This window comes from Oncorhynchus masou, chromosome 23 (assembly GCF_036934945.1).
Source record: "Oncorhynchus masou masou isolate Uvic2021 chromosome 23, UVic_Omas_1.1, whole genome shotgun sequence".
Classification (NCBI taxonomy): Eukaryota; Metazoa; Chordata; class Actinopteri; order Salmoniformes; family Salmonidae; genus Oncorhynchus; species Oncorhynchus masou.
In genome coordinates this window covers 17,745,961-17,767,574 of record NC_088234.1, presented here as the reverse complement: position 1 = coordinate 17,767,574, position 21,614 = coordinate 17,745,961, and the positions used below count along the sequence as shown (strand labels likewise).

General features: G+C 46.4%; 1 pseudogene; it reads left to right on the top strand.

Moving 5' to 3' along the window:
- The first annotated feature begins 361 nt into the window (after positions 1–361).
- On the top strand, positions 362–21,614 carry LOC135510474 (dual specificity testis-specific protein kinase 2-like; annotated as a pseudogene).

The following is a 21,614-nucleotide window of genomic DNA, read 5'->3' as shown; positions in this document are numbered from 1 at the left end:
GACTTGCTGAATATTTTATTTTTTGAATTTGAAAGCCCCGGCAAGTGAAGTTTCTGAAGGTGATGACGTAGGGCCCCGCCCAGTATCTTCTCCTCCAATAAGAATCCACACTAAAAGTCGCACTTTTTTTTTTCCTCGGTGCACTGCAGAGCCAAGACAAATGGAGGCAAGGGGACGTAAAACGAGAACCGTGCTGCAGCGGGACGGTAGACAAGTCTGATTAATTAGTCAAATAAGAGGCCCGGTAACCAAACACCTCGGTCGGTTAAGGGCACTTGAGGCTGAGGTTACAGTAGGCTAGGCTACCTGTAGATTTGATCAATTGCAGGTAAGTCGCGTCCATGATTTTTGCGAAGTTGCGCATGATTCCTCCCCTATATAGTGTTTTTGTCATTCTTTCCATTTTAAATAGTGTAGGCTTATATTTAGTGCATAACGAATTGTGTGGGAGACTGGCAAACCCCCACAACTCAGCCCAGCATTTATAATTTACGACTCGCAGTCAAGCTGACGGTGGCCGAAGGTCTCTCACGAATATGCTCGCTCACTGTTTACCGACAGCATCAAGCTCCCGCCGCCCGTCCATCGGTTGTTTGTTTTCAACCTGAATATTTGCTTGTGTTTGTACAGCCTGTCAGTCTCGTTTCCATTGAGTGATTCATCAAAATACTGTACATTTGAATGGGCTCCTCGCTTTCAATCGCTGTGCGATTGGCTCAGGTTAGGCCTAGATCAGTTCTGTAGTCTATGTAACGTGTCTACAATGATGATGCGATATCGCACTACTTTCTATCCCAATAATGGACTAAAGTAGCCTAACGTTACTTCATATAGTCCAAGGACCTTAAATGTTTTGTTTAAAGGCGAATTGCCTCTGAAAGACAAAACAGACAAATACTCCATATAAACGTGAATTGAGTCTCAATTGCGTTATGGTTTTAGAAACACACAGCCCTCTATCACATAACACAAATAATTCCATAAATGCAAAATACACACTTTTACTGTACACTGTTTTAACAGTTGCAGCTGACAGTATTTTTCCCTGTCAACAGTTTGGCATCTGTCTTCCCTTGACACACAGGTGTTCAGCGGCGCAGATGGCTAATTGGCACAGGTTGTCCACTTTGTCTTCTGTCAGTTATCCGTAAACAAGCGCTGTATAACATTAAAATGTGGCCGTGTGGGAACCCTTACCCTATCCCTATAAAGGTGTATATCAATATACACTTTTGTTTTTTCCAAATTATTTCTCACTAATATGACACATGGTCCTTATGTTTCCAAAAACCTTGCCACAAGCGATGCGTGTTAATGTTCAGACCAAGGGTCGGGGCTCATAACAGACCTCCCCGTACAGAATACTCCTTTGTCCAACGGCCCTTATGTGTAGTGTAATGAAACCGAGTCATGGTCAAGGGCTAACTGCTTCCATGACCTGTATCAGGGCAGACCAGTCACAGATAAGTAGGCCTATGCTACACATATAACCGGTTAGCCACAGTTAACACCCTCGTTTTCTATTTTACAGGGGATTCTGTTCTCATTTCCTCATCGAACGAACGGCGAGTCTGTCTGCTTCGCGTTCTGTCAACAAATACGCACTGGAGACCCGGTTTCAATTGGTGCAGAATAGGAGCCCTTTTCGCTGCATACGTATGCAGACCAGAGGAAGCTGATTTTGACTGCTGCAGTCTGAGTGCGCAGTTACAGCATTGGGTAGAGGGAGAGAACGAGGGGATAGCCTGCCTAAATCTTTACAGTCACGGAATCAAACACACCGCGCACAACCGCTGCCGGATGCGGCATGATGGAAGGAAGCTGTGTAGAAACTAAAGTCTAAGGAAGAAATACCCGAACTTCAGGACACAGACGGCAGTGTTTTGCGTTAGAGTTCGATGGGATTTCGGCAGCGATATTAATCGGTCTTTCACCCTCGTTCTGAAATTCAGCATCCAGTGTGAAGCTCATCCGTTTCACGGGACCGTCGCGCTGCTGCGGAGGACATGAGAAATGTAAACAGAAACGTTGGATTTTAAACTGCGTGCAGGTCGCAGTCCCGGGATAAGCGAGATGGAGCGAGTCGAGCCGGACCGGTGTCAGGAGGCGGCGGAGCCACCCATCCACGCGGTACACGGGCCGGACCGGATCAGGCCCTCGTCCTACCGGGCACTGCGCAGTGCTGTGTCCAGCCTGGCCCGGATAGATGACTTCATCTGTGAGAAGATTGGCTCGGGCTTTTTCTCAGAAGTGTTCAAGGTAAGTTACCTATAAATTACATGTAAGAGTTTGGAACTCGGGGCCTGTCCTGTAGCCTATTCATAAAGCATCTTAGAGTAAGAGTGCTGATTTAAGGATCCGTTTTTACTTGATCATAATTAATATGGAGAAAAGGTCCTGATCCTAGGTCAGCACTCATACTGTGAGACACTTTAAATACGTGTCCAGACTAACTCTGCGTACTGACTTGTTTTAGCAAGTCTAGGTTTTATGCAAAACAGTGTGGGATGAGATGGCCAGCTTAACTCTGTTTGGGCATCTGAGCATCCCTGTTACGGTCATCATTGGCACCAAGCATGAAACATGATGACCATGCATTGTTACCTGATGCATTGGGTAACAATATCTTTGTACCAAATGGCATCCTATTTAGTGTACTACCTTTGACCAGGGCCCCCATAAGGCTTTGGTCAGAAGTAGTTTACTAAATAAGGAATGGGGTGCCATTTGGGACATAATCTAGGTCTTGTAAGCTAGTGGCTAGTTGGCCTTTACTGTGTGTGTGTGGAGTTGGCTTAAGTTAGGGACCTTCTTTGGAATGACATTTTCCAGAAACATTTTTTTTTAAATATTTTTAAAATAAAATAATCTTATATAGAAAACAAGAAGCTTCTAAATACCTGACACTCAAGGAGTTAGTTAAGGTAGGCTTACGCTTACATGGTGATGGGCTTGATGATGATTTTGCTGCTGGTGACCACAACACCACATTGACCCGCACCAGAACTGTGTCTGTGGCTCACCAGGTTTGGGGTAATTTCCATTCCAGTCAATTCAGGAATTACACTGAAATTCCAATGCTTTTCGAGGACAATTTGGAAAAGGAATTTGGTTTACTTTGTGAATTCACTTGAATTAAAATTGAATTGACCCCAACCCTATAGCTCACATTACAGGGAAGGACAGTGTTTTGGTGTGAAAGTGATACCCGTTCCTGACCTGTTGGTCTTTAGGCAGAAATAGATTGTTAGTCCTACTCAAAGGGCAATTTCACGAGAACAAGAAGGATGCTGATTTTGCACTTCAAAATCTGTCAAACAAAAGCCAATGACTTTAAAACAAATGTTATGACTCTATGCACAAGGACTACTTCAATCCCATTCCCTGCATGTTATGCGTAGGCTGGTTTACAAATTTGACCAATCACCACACTGTTTCTGCATTAAACGGTCAAATCAACGCAATATTATTGCTTAAAACTGATCCATCACTGCGTTACAAAGAGGGCTCGCATTTTCAACCTATCACTTGCACATTAGCTGCGTAATATGGTTAAATCAACCCACATGTAAAAAAATGTGACAGTCATTGCATATTGCCATAAAAATAAGTACAGAATTGCTGCAGCAAAATCAAGCGTTTAAGCCTAAAAATATCACTAATCCCTGTAAAATCCAGGAGGGACTCTGCTAATTTAACCATTTCCACTGAGCAGTTCTCCATTACTTGAACATATGCAAAGTTTGTTAACAGATTGACTGCTTTGCTGTTTGTGCAATCATTCAGTTCCTAAACTTTGAATCTGCACTGTTGAAGTAAATGTGTTTTATTTAAAAATAAATGTGAAAATTAAGTCGTCCTTTTGCGTAGTTGTATGGTTTTTAACTTTGCAATTTCTTTGTTTTGACCTATTTTCTAAGTGCAAAATCTGATTCTCTCCGCCTCATTCCGTTAATGTGAAATTGCCCCTGAACTGCATGAGGAGAAAGTCCAGGGGGTTCAGCCTGGTCTTTGTCCCCAAATGACACCCTGTTCCAGGGGTTCCCAATCTTTTACTTTACACAACCCTAAATTGACACTAGAATATGCAGGGGACACAACTTGGAGAAATGATATCCCCTGGTTGCTTTGGTCATATTCACTCAATTTTAGGTCCCACCGGCTGTCCAGACACAATGACATGAACCCGCATTCTATTTTATTTAACTAGGCAAGTCGGTTAAGAACAAATTCGTATTTACGGTGATGGCCTACCAGAAGGCAAAAGGCCTCCTGTGGGGACGGGGGGCCTGGGATTAAAAAAATAAATACAATATAAATATAGGACAAAACACATCACAAGAAGAGACAACACTAAATAGAGACCTGAGACGACAACATAGCAAGGCAGCAACACATGACAACACAACATGGTAGCAGCACAAAAACATGGTACAAACATTAATGGGCACAGACAACAGCACACAGGGCTGTCAACAATACATCACAGACAACACATCATACAAAGCAGCCACAAGTGTCAGTAAGAGTGTCCATGATTTGAGTCTTTTTAAATTAAGAGATTGAGATAAAACTGTCCAGTTTGAGTGTTTGTTGCAGCTCGTTCCAGTCGCTAGCTGCAGCGAACTGAAAAGAGGAGCAACCCAGAGATGTGTGTGCTTTGGAGACCTTTAACAGAATGTGACTGGCAGAACAGGTGTTGTATGTGGAGGATGAGGGCTGCAGTAGATATCTCAGATAGGGGGGAGTGAGGCCTATGAGGGTTTTATAAATAAGCATCAACCAGTGGGTCTTTTGACAGGTATACAGAGATGACCAGTTTACAGAGGAGTATAGAGTGCAGTGATGTCTCCTATAAGGAGTATTGGTGGCAAATCTGATGGCCGAATGGGAAAGAACATCTAGCCGTTTGAGAGCGCTCTTACCTGCCGATCTATAAATGACGTCTGTAATCTAGCATGGGTAGGATGGACATCTAAATCAGTGTTACTTTGGCAGCTGGGGTGAAAGAGGAGCGATTATGATAGAGGAAACCAAGTCTAGATTTAACTTTAGCCTGCAGCTTTGATATGTGCTGAGAGAAGGACAGTGCACCATCTAGCCATACTCCCAAGTACTTGTATGAGGTGACTACCTCAAGCTCTAAACCCTCAGAGGTAGAAATAACACCCGTGGGGAGAGGGGCATTCTTCTTACCAAACCCCATGACAGTTGTTTTGGAGGTGTTCAGAACAAGGTTCCGGGTACAGAAAGCTTGTTAGACACTAAAAGCTTTGTTGTAGAGTATTTAACAAAAAATCTGTGGAGGGGCCAGCTGAGTATAAGACTATCTGCATATAGATGGATGAGAGCTTCCTACTGCATGAGTTATGTTGACGTAAATTGAGAAGAGCGTGGGGCCTAGGATTGAGCCTTTACTCCCTTGGTGACAGGCAGTGGCTGAGACAGCAGATTTTCTGACTTTATATACTGCACTCTTTGAGACGTTGTTAGCAAACCAGGCCAAAGACCCCTCAGACAGCAAAACTCCTTAGCAGACCATGAGATTGGAATGGTCTACCGTATGTAAAGCTTTGGCCAAGGCAATACAAATAGCAGCACAACCTTGCTTAGAATCAAGGGCAATGGTGACATTGAGGACCTTTTAAGGTTGCAGTGACACATCCATAACCTGAGCGGAAACCAGATTGCATACCTGAGAGAATACTATAGACATCAAGAAAGCCAGTCAGTTGATTATTGACAAGTTTTTCCAACACTTTTGATAAACAGGGCAAAATAGAAATTGGCTTGTAACAGTTCGGTTCAGCTTGATCTCCCCATTTAAATAAAGGACAAACTGTGGCTGCCTTCCAAGCAATGGGAATCTCCCCAGAAAGGACAGTCGGTGATGGGGGCAGCAACCTTAAAGAAGGAAGGGTTTAAACCATCTGACCCAGATGTTTTTTTGTGGTCATATTTCAGGAGCTCCTTTAGCACCTCTGACTCAGTGACTGTCTGCCTGCAGGGAGAAACTGTGTTGAAGGGCAGGGGAAAATGAGGGAGAAGCATCAAGAATAGTTGCATTAGAAGGGGTGGGAGATGAGGAAATGTAGGACGGGCAAGGAGGCATGGCTGAGTCAAATGGGAATCCTGACTTAATGTAGTGATTTAAAGAGCTCAGCCATGTGCTTCTTGTCAGTAACAACCACATCAACATTAAGGGACATGGGCAGCTGGGAGGAGGGTTTATTCTCCAGGTCTTTAACTGGTTTCCAGAACTTCATGGGGTTAGACCCCATTCTACTAGTGTAAGGGGTCATTAGTTGATACTTAAAGGTTGTATGCTATACCCATTTGAAGGGAAACATTTTGTTTGATAAGACTACAAATTTTCTTAGGTAACCCCATTTCAATTTGAGGGGACCGCACATGGGGTCCCAACCCCAAGTTTGGGAACCACTGCCCTATTCCCTACGTAGCTCAGAGCTCTATGGGCAACATAAGCAATAGTGTCAACTTCATCTAGTCCTCCTCCTGTTTCACAGATCATTATAATGTTCATAACATTGGGCCAGGAGATTTTCTTAAACATGTGTAATGATCTGAGAGAACTCACACAGTATACATTATAAAATATAAACTAGGTTCCTGTAGTATTTCCTGGTCAGGAAAAACTCTGGGCCCTAGGTATACTGTCAACAACTTAGTCCAGGTAACCATGACCATGACAATCATGGTTAAGGTAACGAGGTCTGGAATCTCTCACACAGGCCCCTGTTCTGGGACCTTGTTAGCACAGTTAACCATATAGTTAAGGAAAATGTTATCCTAGTCCTTTCATTCAACGAGGAGGTTGAGTCATGCTCCTACTGTATCACACACTCGGATCACTCCTCCCAGCCATGTTGCCCTTTGACTGGGCAGTGAGCATGCAAATGACTTGGGGTTTAAAAGTGCCAGCTGTAAAGATGCCTCTTGATTGAGCAACCTGCCCTTTGATAACTGCATATGAATGCAAATTATTTTTACCGCAGCAATTACATGGAGTTGCAATCTAACTGTTATAATGTTCAGATGACATGACAGACTGTGTGGTAATAGAGCCATAAATGATCCTCGCCACTCTGTTCACACACCCTCTGAAGCGTTGAGTCTTGATGCTGGATTATAAACAGAGCTGCACAAAACTCTTGGCATCCTGCCATCTCTAGTGTTATTCAGCACCTTCTTTGTCACACACACACTCTGGATCAATGGATGCTTTCCTCACAGCCGTCAGGCAGGTATTCATACCTCATCGCTGCCATTGTGCACTATGAGGAGGGGTGCGCGTGTCAAGACTAATCCTTCAGGTTCTGCTTTTTATCTTTTTGTGAGAGAGCGCCCGAGACCGACCTGCCTGCCGTACTCTAACTGTTACTTCCTGTGCAGGCAGGCAGGAGTCCTGGTACTTCCTTGTTCAGATCATCTGACTGAATCACAAATGATCATTGTTTTGGCCGCGGAAATATAATACAATTAATAGTAATTATATTACTGTTTTAATAAAGTGCGGTGAACACACTTAGAATGTTCCATTCAGTATAGAATAACTAGAACGAAAATATAAATGCAACATGTAAAGTGTTGGTCACATGTTTCATGAGCTGAAATAAAAGATCCCAGAAATGTTCCATACGCACAAACTTATTTCTCTCAATTTGTTTTGCGCAAATTTGTTTACATCCCTGTTAGTGAGCATTTCTCCTTTGCCAAGATAATCCATCCACCTGACAGGTGTGGCATATGATTCAAACCAGCGACCTTTCCGTTACTGGCCCAACCCTCTTAACCTCTAGACTACCTGCCTCCCATTCCCACTCACCTGCTTTTCATTGCCAGAACATGCAGACGTTTTCTTAGCTAAATGCTTCAAATGTCAACATGATCATATTGGTAATATTATATATATATATATATCTGCTCTCCATTTACTGCCACAGATTGATCTGCAACAACAGTTGATTCTTATCTCTTGAATTTATTGGCCCATTTATTTTCTTGCTTCACATTCTCTTTGCAAGCCTGTGCTACATTCTGTGTTGTAAATCTTCATTCTTGCTAAATTTCTCTCATTCGCCTTCTTTCAACCCCTGAGGACACTGATGATGCTAGAACTGTCAGGGCAAAATCTCTACTGCATTTGCACGGAGGAGATGACTCACTCGGACAGCGTTTGAGTCAACGTGCCTCTGTGCGCTCATGTGAGGAAATCTGTGTTTGATTGACAGGCTGGATTAAGTGCTTTCCTCCAGGGTCCTGTTGTCAAAACTGAACAGAGTTTTATCAGAGGAGAGTTCAGTTGTGGAAAGTCTGCCCTTTTCCAAAACAGCCATCCTGAGAAACTACTCCTTAAACAGACCTTATATACTCACTCACATAAACACATTCTCTGTGACATGCACATACCCACACTCACACCCTCCTCTGTCTGAGTCGGTAATCTCCTCTGTGCAAACTCAGCAGTGATTTATTTTACCCAGACAGACCTAGCATCACACACCTGTCCATCATCAACTGTCACCCGTGTTTGATCTGTTACAATGAGTGACATGAGTCAGTCAGGCTGTTCATTGGCTGGGGTTTGGAGGAGGAGGTGTGACTTAGCTAGCACTTTTCCCTGCTTCTATTATTTCTCCCCTCCAGTCAAAGCTTGTGTTCCTGTCAATCAAGATGTGTGTGTGTGTGTTCCTTTATGTTCCACATGAGCTCACATGCACCTGCTTGGTATTTAAATGCATGCGCACCTACTTGGTATTTAAATGCACTCACACATATTTGACTGTTCTTTCCATTTCCCTGTGCTCTGTCTCTCCACGTTCTGTAGTGTGTAAGAATCTTGTTGTCCCTGCTACGCCCCAGCACACTGGCCCCACCCCCAGCATTACAGTAGGTAAATAAACAGACGAGGGATGTGTTCATTTCGCACCAAACTGGGACACAACTGACTTCAACAGGGAGTGAGTGACTACCTGGACAAATCTTCTGTTGCAAAACATTTTGCTATGGTGTGCCCTAATGAACACGATCCAGTTGGTTGTGGAGGTGTGACTGAAGGTCCAGTGAGTCAGCCCAGAGAGGGGCAGGGGGAGGAGGAAAGGCATAGTGGAAAATGTTTCTACTGTGGAGCAGAAGAGAGAGGGGGCTTCTTTTGATGTCCCGAAGCTGCATGCTCTTACTTGCTCCTGCTAGGCTTACCACACACAGAAAGAGTGGGGAAGGGCTGTCCTAGCATTAGATAATGGAGTTGAGGTGTGTGTGAGGCACTCACTACCGATGTTGTGCAAAACACTAAATGGTGCAGAGTGTATCAGGTCCTGGTCTAGAGTTTAGACAGTGGGATCATGCTCTATTTAAAGACTACCCAGGAAGACAGTCAGCTCCTGGTTTAGACAGTGGAGCGTGTTCTATTTAAAGACTACCCAGGAAGACTGTCAGCTCCTGGTTTAGAAGTGGATCGTGTTCTATTTAAAGACTACCCAGGAAGACAGTCAGCTCCTGGTTTAGACAGTGGATCGTGTTCTATTTAAAGACTACCCAGGAAGACCGTCAGCTCCTGGTTTAGACAGTGGATCGTGTTCTATTTAAAGACTACCCAGGAAGACCGTCAGCTCCTGGTTTAGACAGTGGATCGTGTTCTATTTAAAGACTACCCAGGAAGACAGTCAGCTCCTGGTTTAGACAGTGGATCGTGTTCTATTTAAAGACTACCCAGGAAGACCGTCAGCTCCTGGTTTAGACAGTGGATCGTGTTCTATTTAAAGACTACCCAGGAAGACAGTCAGCTCCTGGTTTAGACAGTGGATCGTGTTCTATTTAAAGACTACCCAGGAAGACCGTCAGCTCCTGGTTTAGACAGTGGATCGTGTTCTATTTAAGTAGCTAGAGCAAGAAATTCCGAAAAGCAATCAAAATAATTGTTGACCTTTGAACTTCGGATGTTTTCACTCACGAGACTCCCAGTTACACAACAAATGTTCCTTTTGTTCCATAAAGATTATTTTTAGACCCAAAATACCTCCGTTTGTTTGTCGCATTATGTTCAGAAATCCACAGGAAAGAGCGGTCACCACAACACAGACGCAGTATATTCCAAATAATATCCATAATGTCCACAGAAACATGTCAAACGTTTTTTATACTCAATCCTCAAGTTGTTTTTAAAATATATATTCGATAATATATCAACCGAGTGTGTAGCTTTTTCAATAACAGCGGGAGAAACAATGGCCGCTTTACTCAGTTGCGCAAAACTCACTCTGAGAGCCCCCACCTATCCACTTACGCAATGTGATCCTTCACGCTCATTTTTCAACATTAAAGCCTGAAACTATCTCTAAAGACTGGTGACACCTTAGGGAAGCCATAGAAAAAGGAATCTGGTGGATATCCCTTTTAAATGGAGGATAGGCATGCATAGGAACACAGAGGTTTCAAAATAAGAGGCACTTCCTGATTGGATTTTCCTCAGGCTTTCTTTCGCCTGCAACATTAGTTCTGTTATACTCAGACAATATTTTTACAGTTTTGGAAACTTTCGAGTGTTTCCTATCCTAATCTGACAAGTGTATGCATATTCTAGTTTCTGGGGCTGAGAAATAGGCAGTTTCAAATGGGTACGTTTTTTTAACCAAAAATGAAAATACTGCCCCTTACACGCAAAAGGTTAAAGACGACACAGGAAGACAGACAGGTCCTCCCTGCCTGTTTATTGTGGACTTTGTTCAGCTACCAGCCCCACATGAATCCCCTGGTCTTATCTCCAGGTCACCAAGAAAATGTTGATTTTAGCCAAATAGATCTGCGAGTAAGATTTATTGGGCCTCTCCATGTTCCTGTCACTAGAATGCTGATATCACAGCTACTCACTGTTTCGCTGTGACTGGAGCACTGACACCACACACACACCCCTATCTACCTGAGGTAGACTCTCACACCACATTGCCATGGCAGGACTATTTTTGCTTGTGGCCACTGGGCAACGGCCTGTATCCATGATTACTGAGCACTTGTTTATTTGAGCTGAAATTCTGCATGTGGACGGGACAAAGCAGATGGCCTAGACAAGGGGTGGGAAACTCCAGTCCTCGAGGGCTTGATTGGTGTCTCACTTTTTCTCCATCCTTAGCAACCACAGCTGATTAAACTTCTTAGGGCTGCAGTCCCGTTAATGGGATCGATATGACAACAGTGAAAGTGCAGGGCGCCAAATTCAAAACAGAAATCTCATAATTAAAATTCCTCAAACATAGATGTATCTTATACCGTTTTAAAGGTAATCTTGTTGTTAATCCCACCACAGTGTCCGATTTCAAATATGCTTTACAGCGAAAGCACCACAAATGATTGTTAGGTCACAGAATTCTGCCATTTTTCCTGCCAAAGAGTGGAGTCACAAAATGCACAAATGGATACAATTAATCACTAACCTTTGATCTTCATCAGATGACACTCATAGGACTTCATGTTACACAATACATGTGTGTTTTGTTTGATAAAGTTCATATTTATAGTATACATTGGAATGTTACGTTCACTTGTTCCAAAAACATCCTGTGATATTGCAGAGAGCCACATCATTTTACAGAAATACTCATTTATAAATGTCGATAAATACAATTGTTAGACATGGAAATATAGATATACATCTTCTTAATGCAACTGCTGTGTCAGATTTCGAAAACTTTATGTAAAAAGCAAACCATGCAATCTGAGACAGTGCTCAGAAAATAAATAAAATTACCCGCCATGTTGGAATCAATAGAAATCACATTATAAATATTCCCTTACCTTTGACGATCTTCATCAGAATGCACTCCCAGGAATCCTAGTTCGACAATAAATGCTTGATTTGTTTGATAATGTCCATTTATTTATGTCCAAGTAGCTACTTTTGTTAGCGCGTTTAGTACACAAATCCAAACGCTCGTGCAGGTCCATCCGAACGTCAGACGAAAACTTCAAAAGTTATATTACAGGTCGAAGAAACTTGTCAAACTAAGTATAGAATCAATCTTTAGGATGTTATCATAAATATTCAATAAAGTTCCAACCGGAGAATTTCTGTCTTTAGAGAAGCCATGGAACGCAGGTCGCTATCATGTGAAATGTGTGTGACCTGGCTCTCTGCCAGACCACTGACTCAAAGTGCTCCCATCTGGCTCCACAACACAGTAGAAGCCTCATTCAAGTTTCTAAAGACGGTTGACATCTAGTGGAAGCCCTAGGAAGTGCAACTTTATCCATATCCCACTCTGTATTCAGTAGGGGCTGGGTTGAAAATTGACCAACCTCAGATTTCCCACTTCCTATTTGGATTTCTTCTCAGGTTTTTGCCTGCCATATGAGTTCTGTCATACTCCGACATCATTCAAACAGTTTTAGAAACTCCAGAGTGTTTTCTAGCCAATACTAATAATAATATGCATATATTAGCAACTGGGACTGAGGAGCAGATTGTTTACTCTGGGCACCTTTCATCCAAGCTACTCAATACTGCCCCTGCAGCCATAAATTAATCAAACTGGATTCTAAATTGAAGATCGGGATTAGGTGATTTATTGGACTGGAGTTGTCCATCCCTGGCCTAGACCGAGAGGTGTGGCGGCACAGCCTCTACCTGGAAGAGGGGCGGTTCAGTTCAGCAGTTGGCTCATCTCTGCATTAGGGTGTGTGTGTGTGAGCGAGGGGGATAGAGGCTATTCTGTATGATCCTGCTGGCCTGTAGTACAGCAATACTAATGTAGTTAAATCCTGTACATTTACATTACATTTACATTTAAGTCATTTAGCAGACGCTCTTATCCAGAGCGACTTACAAATTGGTGAATTCACCTTCTGACATCCAGTGGGGAACGAACCATAGTTAATCCTCAGACGGCACGAGCTCTTACTGGAAGTGTGGTCATAAATGTGTAAAGGCACTGATTGTCTCTACAGCAGCGGCCACTCTGTGTATGTGTGTGTACCCACACCCCATCTCGGACTGCAGTTCAGAGTAGGTTGGACCTAATGGTCACTGGTTGACTGTATGCTGTAGCCTTGATTTAAGATCGAGGCCAGACTGTCTGTTTTAATAGATCCATTAATAAACTCTAGATTTCCCATCACTCCACTGATCTGCTGGCCAACTCATATCTACTAGGCCACTGTCACACTGATGTAACCACGCTCTCTGTTCTCTTCACACACCACCACTAGATGTGTCACACTCACTCTCTCATACCTACAAACATGACATGTACACCCTCCCAGTACTAATTGGACTGTTGGACTACTTACTGGGTATCTATATGGTCTTAGTTAGAGGGAGATGGGCAGGAGTCCAAGCCCCTCCGAACACACTCAAGGATATAGGGGATGAGACGCCACGATGGTGACCTTTAGTGATGGTTCTCTCTCCTCCGGTCTCTCTCTGTGCAGGTGCAGCACCGTATCAGTGGGCGGGTGATGGCTCTGAAGATGAACACCATGGCCAGTAACAGAGCTAACATGCTGAGGGAGGTCCAACTGATGAACCGCCTGTCTCACCCCAACATACTCAGGTCTGTGTTCTGCTTTTATGGCAACACACACTCTGTCCATATCCATCAATGCTTTGGTCTGCAGGGGAAATCCCTCAGTATACACATTTTAAACCATGCACTTCTAAAGGACTGTAAGACTTGTCATAAGGCATGTATGATGACCCCCCCCCCCCCACCTATTATGTTTACCTAATCATCTTCCTGTCTCCTGTCCCAGGTTTGTAGGGGTATGTGTTAATGAGGGACAGCTCCATGCATTAACAGAGGTAAGATCTCCTCTTTTAAACAAGGGTAGACCGGCTAGGATGTAGAAACTATTGGTCCGGTTATAGCTACTTTTTGCACTTGATGCTTCCTTAACGGTCGTCATGGTTACGTGGGGGGAGGGGTCTGAACTCCCGACAGTTATTTGATTCGATGTCGTCTAGGTTGATGTACAATGACCTGTACCTGACTTGAGAAAAATATCTATTTTTTTTCTCAATGGAGAGTCACTTGTGGTAAAGGTTAGGGAAACCTGACGTTTGTCATGGTTACAGCACAGCCGCCTGTTTTTGAGTGACGCTTGTCTGTGGTTGTCATGGTTACTTCCAGTACATCAACGGGGGTAACCTTGAGCAGCTGCTGGACAGTGACCAGTACCTGTCGTGGTCAGTCAGGATGGGCCTGTCTCTAGACATCGCGAGGGGCCTGCAGTACCTCCACAGCAGAGGCATATTCCATAGAGACCTCACATCCAAGGTACACACACACACACACGTGCGAAGATACCCTCATATATGGATACACACCACCTATCGGAAATTGTACATACTCTGGCAGGCTCACAGGTGGCACGCTACACATACATACACTCCTTAACACTAAATAGTGCGTACTCAAGTACACAGTTAACTATAAATGGATTTATCAGGGCCCGTATTCATAAAGCTTGTCGGAGTAGGAGTGCTTATCTAGGATCATGTTTACCTTCTGGATCATAATGAATAAGACTACATGGACAGGAGTGACCTGATCCTAGATCGGCACTCTTACTCTGAGACTCTTTGTGACTACGGGTCCTGACCGCTGTCTTTCTGGTTCTGTCCTGTAGAACTGCCTGGTGCGTTGGGCCAGTGGCCAGTGTACGGCCGTGGTGGGGGACTTTGGCCTGGCAGAGAAAATACCAGAGTACAGGTCAGTGGAGTTTATTCATCATCCGTCTATCAACACAAACTGATTAGATAACACACCTGAATGGTTGCTCTACCTTCCTCTTTCTTTCTCACGCTCTCTATCTTGATAGCTCACACTCGCTCGCTCTCTTTGGCTCTGTCCATCAATCTTTCAGTCAGTCACTGAAACCCCAGGTAGAAGTTGCCTGTAGGCTCTATGCTCAGCTTCCCTTTCCCCAGTCCTCACTATAATGTGTACATAAAAAAAAAACTGACCTTATCACTGTCTTGGGTCTAAAAAATTAATCATTCATCACACGCCCCTCTTTTCCAAAGAATGTGAGACACACTTCACACCCTGAAGAAGTTGTGGTTTGCCAGCTATGTGGAACTATGTGTGATTTAAGCCCCTGTTTCAGGGGGGGAAGGGGTACATCGTTGGTTGACTTACTGCGATGGTGTCAATATTTAATCTGGCCGGATTGAGAGCGAGACACACACATACACCGACTCCAGATATAACTAGTTTATAATTCTAACATTGACACATCATATGTTGTATTCATCGCTCCAGCCTGTTTTAATCCTCTCGGCTTCTTCCTGTTGACAAGTTGGTGTCCTGCTAATTATTTAGAAGTTGCCCATAGTGGGCACAGATTAAATATCAGCTGGACACACACATTCCCCCCCTGGCCTGGTAAATGCGTCTGTATCCTTTTTGTAAACACTGTCTGAGAGGAAGCAGCTGTCGCGTTAACCCGTGTGTGTGTGTGTGTGTGTGTGTGTGTGTGTGTGCGCGCACCATTTCCTGGCGTTTGTCTACAGTCACCCCAGTGTTTACCTTGTGTATTTGTTTTTGTACAGCCACGTTGTGTTGATGCATCACAACATGTTTTTGTTTATTTACGGTGCTTTTAGGTCGAAGGAAACTGATATGACAAAACGTTAAAATTACGAACCAGTGAATGTCTGCTGTATGTTGATGACCTTCCTCTAATTCTGAATTTGTCAACGTGTGTATGTGCACTAACTCTGTTCGTCAGAGAGTGGGAGAGAGACAGAGATGGAGTTTAGGAAAGCTTTCCAAATATGGTCAAACTATTCAAGCACACTTGGTCTCTTTCTCTCCTCGCTCTCCCTCTCCCCGGCTGAATGTCAACTCTCTCGCGCTCTCCCTCTCCCCGGCTGAATGTCAACTCTCTCTCGCCCTCTCCCTCTCCCCGGCTGAACGTCAACTCTCTCTCGCCCTCTCCCTCTCCCCGGCTGAACGTCAACTCTCTCTCGCCCTCTCCCTCTCCCCGGCTGAACGTCAACTCTCCTTCCCTTTCTCCCTCTACTTCTCCAAATAGTGTTTACACTGGGAGCTCTCCTCTTTCTCCGCTCCCATCACTTCCCTCACTATTTATGCAATATCATGGTTTAGTGAGATGGAAATAGCACAGAGGAAGTGACTGCCGGGGGGCTGTGCAGAGCATTCGCCTTGCAGTCACTTGTGTTTGTCTGCCCCGTTATGCCTTCACACACAATAGATTTACCCCATGTAAACTTTCCTTTTGGGATGGTTGTAACTGAACGAGAGCGCGATGAAGCGAGCTGAAGTCTGAGCTGGAGCTGTAAATAATGGCTCTGGGGTTTCCCCCTATGTTCAGGTCTAGGATCAGATCCCCCCCTCCAGTCCTATTAGTGGGGAAAATGCAAAGCCGACCCTAGATCAGCATCTAAAGGCAACTTCACCGCCTGTAATAATGTCCAGGCCTGTCTTCCTCTCTCTGTCCACAGTGAAGAGTCCGACCAGGAGCCCTTGGCTGTGGTGGGCTCCCCCTACTGGATGGCACCGGAAGTACTGCGAGGAGAGGTCTACAACGAGAAAGTGGACGTCTTTGCGTATGGGATCATCCTGTGTGAGGTCATCGCTAGGATACAGGCCGACCCTGACGTCCTCCCCCGCACAGAGGTTTGAACACAACGCGCACACACCCTAACACACTAGCACACAATCAGGGTTCACAATAGGGTATGATGTGACGTAGCCTGAACGCCTCCTCCGGGCCATTGTATGAAACGGCAGTTTAACAGCTCCCACCAGGCAGTAAGTCAGTCCTTTCAGTGAAGTCGCCGACGCCTCTTCTGTTCTATTGTGTAAATGATGGACTGAAGGGAGTACAGCAAATCGGAGCTCCTGTTGGAGTCTCTCTCGGGCTCTTTCACTGAGTGATGTCGCTGATCAGTGTGTGACGCTCTTTCCCCTCTGTAGGACTTTGGTCTGGACATAGAGACGTTTCAGCACATGGTGGGAGACTGTCCCCCTGACTTCCTGAACCTGGCGGTCACCTGCTGCCACGTAAGAGACACACACGCGCACCAAGACACTCACTGTCACACACACGCGCACCAAGACACTCACTGTCACACACACGCGCACCAAGACACTCACTGTCACACACACGCGCACCAAGACACTCACTGTCACACACACGCGCACCAAGACACTCACTGTCACACACACGCGCACCAAGACACTCACTGTCACACACACGCGCACCAAGACACTCACTGTCACACACACGCGCACCAAGACACTCACTGTCACACACACGCGCACCAAGACACTCACTGTCACACACACGCGCACCAAGACACTCACTCTCACACACACGCGCACCAAGACACTCACTCTCACACACACGCGCACCAAGACACTCACTCTCACACACACGCGCACCAAGACACTCACTCTCACACACACGCGCACCAAGACACTCACTCTCACACACACGCGCACCAAGACACTCACTCTCACACACACGCGCACCAAGACACTCACTCACACACACGCGCACCAAGACACTCACTCTCACACACACGCGCACCAAGACACTCACTCTCACACACACGCGCACCAAGACACTCACTCTCACACACACGCGCACCAAGACACTCACTCTCACACACACGCGCACCAAGACACTCTCTCTCTCACACACGCGCACCAAGACACTCTCTCTCACACACACGCGCACCAAGACACTCACTCTCACACACACGCGCACCAAGACACTCACTCTCACACACACGCGCACCAAGACACTCACTCTCACACACACGCGCACCAAGACACTCACTCTCACACACACGCGCACCAAGACACTCACTCTCTCTCACACACACGCGCACCAAGACACTCACTCTCTCTCTCACACACGCGCACCAAGACACTCACTCTCACACACGCGCACCAAGACACTCACTCTCTCACACGCGCACCAAGACACTCACTCTCTCACACGCGCACCAAGACACTCACTCTCTCACACACGCGCACCAAGACACTCACTCTCTCTCACACACACGCGCACCAAGACACTCACTCTCTCTCACACACACGCGCACCAAGACACTCACTCTCTCTCACACACACACACACGCGCACCAAGACACTCACTCTCTCTCACACACGCGCACCAAGACACTCACTCTCTCTCACACACGCGCACCAAGACACTCTCTCTCACACACACGCGCACCAAGACACTCACTCTCACACACACGCGCACCAAGACACTCACTCTCACACACACGCGCACCAAGACACTCACTCACTCTCTCTCACACGCGCACCAAGACACTCACTCACTCTCTCTCACACACGCGCACCAAGACACTCACTCACTCACTCTCTCACACGCGCACCAAGACACTCACTCACTCTCTCTCACACACGCGCACCAAGACACTCACTCACTCTCTCTCACACACGCGCACCAAGACACTCACTCTCTCACACGCGCACCAAGACACACACTCACTCTCTCTCACACACGCGCAAATCTTCTATCTTTTCCCCCATTTTATTGTTTTCCTTCTCCTTCGTACTATGACTCTTGAGTAACTGTCAGACTTAAAAGATATATATATATATATTTTGCTCATCTTTCTCCATCTGTCCATCTCTCGCTCTCAGATGGATCCAAAGCGTCGTCCATCGTTCTCAGCGATCGTAAAAGAGCTGGAGGGAAGAGCGACAGAGAGGACTCAGAAAGATGAAGCTGCACCTACGGGTGTGTGTGTCTGTCCTGGAGGGAATGGAGCACAGGGAGGTCAGTCTGAAGGGGTTCTCCAGAACACAACTGTGTTCAGACAGGAGTCATTAAGACACAGCTGTTGGTTATGGGGGGGGGGGGTCTGTTTTTCTGGTGTCTAAGAAGAAATGCTGCTCTCAATATTTATCAGTCATGATGAAAATGAATAAGAAAGTGGTACTTTTTTCAATTCAGCACGGTGGGATGGGGACTAGCACAGGGACGTCTAGGAATGTTCTATATACTGAACAAAACTTCTTTACCAGAGGGCTTTTATGAGACCAGCCACCCAGGCATCTGATAAAACAGAAATATTTTGGGCTGTAATAAAGCACTTTTTGGGGGGAAAACTTTGATTGGCTGGGCCCGGCTCCCCGGTGGCTGGGCGGGCCCGGCTCCCCGGTGGCTGGGCGGGCCCGGCTCCCCGGTGGCTGGGCGGGCCCGGCTCCCCGGTGGCTGGGCGGGCCCGGCTCCCCGGTGGCTGGGCGGGCCCGGCTCCCCGGTGGCTGGGCGGGCCCGGCTCCCCGGTGGCTGGGCGGGCCCGGCTCCCCCGGTGGCTGGGCGGGCCCGGCTCCCCGGTGGCTGGGCGGGCCCGGCTCCCCGGTGGCTGGGCGGGCCCGGCTCCCCGGTGGCTGGGCGGGCCCGGCTCCCCGGTGGCTGGGCGGGCCCGGCTCCCCGGTGGCTGGTCCCGCCCGGCTCCCCGGTGGGTGGGCCCGGATCCGGCTTGAAATTGTTGCATGTATATTTTTGTTGAGTATAGATAGACTTTTACATTTAGTGCAATAGATCGGTGTAGGACACATTTATTCAATTTTATATATGCCATTTCTAAGGCGCATTACTAGCCATGTGTGATTTATATATATTTTTTCTTGAATCTCTCTTTCAGCATCTCTTTCTCCAGATCTCGGCCTGCTGCGAAGACGGTCCCTCTGTCTCCCTGGTGACCCCCGCCTCTGCCGCAGCAAATCAGACATGCTCCCTCCAGTCACGCTCCCCACTCTGGCCCCTCCCACCCGTGTCAACCCCTTCTCCCTGCGAGAGGACCTTAACGGAGGCAAGATCAAACTGTTTGACACGCCCAGCAAGTCAGTCATCTCTTTAACGTTCACCTTACCCCAACCTCTGGACCCCTGTACCACCCCCTCTGACAGAGCGGGGGGTGGGGGTGTGCCCCGAGGAAGGCTCCATAGACGCTGCCTGTCCCTACCCTGCACCCCTCCTCCAGATCTCCTGCCCCCCACCAACAAAGACAATAGTGCAGAGAAAACAGATCTAGGGGCTGATAGTAATGAGAGGAATGGAGAGAAGGAGAGGGAAATCGTAGAAGAGAGGTTTACCTTTGAGTCTGAGTTCGTGGTCGAAGAGGATGTGGAGAGGAGGATGAGCAGTGAGGGCCTCACTGCCGATGACTCCGGGCTTCCTCTCGACCCAGAGCTGCTGTCATTAGACCAGCTATGTGAAGAGGAGGAAGTGGACACAAGCAGCCTGGAGGAAGAACCCATGGACTGCACCAGCTCCCCGACACTCTAGATGGCACTCAACCTACACTCCTGCCTTATTCCAAACCCTCCGCACCCACCCCCCCTACATTCACCAATGGCTGGGGTAATGTTCCCCCCATATCCAATGACCCTCCCTGCTTGCCCCCCCTGGGATGGGGGGGCACCAACGGGTACCACTCCACTCCTGGAGGGCCCATAGAGGGCTCGCCGTTCAGCTCCGGTAACGGCACCGGTAACAGCACCGGTAACGGTTCCGCTCCCTCTCTGGAGCAGGAGGAAGTTATCTCGTGTTCCGGTTGTTGCCTGGCAGGGCTCCGGTTCCCCTCGCTGTGTTTCCGCGCACCGCCTCACAGGAACCCCTATAAGAACCTGAACAGGGACAGTACGGGAGCCAACAGAGGGCTGCTCTATAAAGGTCCTAAGGGGCGACCGTCCTCGCCAACCAACCCAGAGCCTGGCCTAGCCCTGCCTGGGGTGCAAACATAGATACAGAATGCTAACCACAGATCTAGGATCAGATTACACCAAATCCCAACGTTTTCCTTAGACTCTAAACTGACCTTAGATCAGTGCCTAGGGGGCCTACTTCATTCCATTCTTAGACTGTGACATGGGAGGTAAAGCTGCTGGTGTGGATGCACTGCTGTGCTGGTTGCCTATAAGTGATGGTATGGCGCCCTCTGCTGGACTGAGGTGGTAATGATTGTAATAATATAGTCAACAGCTATAACCTAATAATGCTGTACTGACTGTAAAGGAGTGAGCGGCGATCCCACTGTTTCCTACAGCAGATGCAGGCTTGTAGACTGACTGATTAATAAAGAAGCAACGACAATACTTTCCCTCAGCATGGCAACACATATTGGTCAGAGCCATATTTAAATGTATACATGGCTTTGGTATTGGACCAATCCCCTGGGTTATGTGTGTTCTGATATCCTCCTATCGTGGGGGGTCTATGGCTGCTTCCCTGACAGTCAGTTGTAAAAACCATATTTTTGACTTATGTTGAAGTGTTATGATTTGTATGTTTTGATACTGTCTCAATGGGTTTAGGCTCAGCAGTTTGCCTTTGTGTACAGACAGCTGTATGGTGCACCCTGGAAAGGCCATGAGCAGGGCAGTGTGTGTGCACCAGTGAGCCATACACTGTTCTGACTGATACAGTATGTGACTGACGCTGTACGATGTCTTATGTTCCTCATCCTCGAACGGCACTTGTATTATATCGTGACTTGTTATTATTTGAGAATGAATGGTCAAAGACCCACTTCAACAAAGTATAGATTAATATTATTTAAATGGCATTGAATAAAATATTAGAATGGA